Raw genomic sequence first — 1,000 nt, 5'->3', positions numbered from 1 at the left:
GAGAGAACACAGTCTCAAATTATTTATATATAATTTGCAATTGTTCGTTAACCTACAGAGCTGATGATGTTTGAACAACAATATCTCAGGAATTATTAAAGATAAAAGCCTGGAATCTGCAAAATCTACAATGTTGGACAAGTAGCTCAATAGTCTCTGATTATGGATGAGTTAAAAAAATGGAAAAAATCCATCCTAATAAGTGGGCTTCAGGGTGGCGCAGTTGGTAGCACTGTTGCCTCACAGCAAGAAGGTTGCCGGTTCACGTCCCGGTGGGAGCACCGGAATCTTTCTACGTGGAGTTTGCATGTTCTCCCCGTGCAGCATGGGTTCTCTCCAGGTTTTCCAGCTTCCTCCCACAAGGTCCAACTGGTGATTCTAAACTGGTGTGAATGTGAGTGTGCTTGGTTGTCTGTCTCTAAGTGTAGCCCTGTGATAGACTGGTGACCTGTCCAGGGTGTCCCCGGCCTTCACCCAATGTCGGCTGGGATAGACTCCAGCCCCCCCGCGACCCTAGTGAGGATTAAATTGTGTATAGATAATGGATGGATGTCCTAATAAGTCCCATCTTTAAGCACATATTAGGAAAGCAAGCAGGTTAGTTATATTATATATACTTTCTGACTCATATGGGCGGCTGTGGCTCAGGTGGTAGAGCGAGTCAGTCAATGATCAGGAGGTTGGCGGTTTGATTCCGCCCTGGAACTTGGTACTTGTGTCCTTGGGGAACCTTGCCTGTTGTGAATGCGTATGAATGGATTGAGGTGGTGGTCGGAGGGCAGACAGGCAGCCACGCCTCTGTCAGTCTGCCCCAGTGGCTACAATCGTAGCTACCACCAGAATGAATGTGTGTGAATGAATACGTGACAGTGTAAAGCGTCTTTGAGTGTCTAGAAAAGTGCTGTATGAATCTGATCTATTATTATTATATGTAGCAGCATGTCACAGTAATAAGAAACAAGACATATAGAATACTTTTAAATATGAAAAAAAAAATATA

The sequence above is a fragment of the Stegastes partitus genome, unplaced genomic scaffold (assembly GCF_000690725.1).
Source record: "Stegastes partitus isolate 25-593 unplaced genomic scaffold, Stegastes_partitus-1.0.2 Scaffold382, whole genome shotgun sequence".
Lineage (NCBI taxonomy): Eukaryota > Metazoa > Chordata > Actinopteri > Pomacentridae > Stegastes > Stegastes partitus.
Note: the sequence above shows the minus strand (reverse complement) of the source record.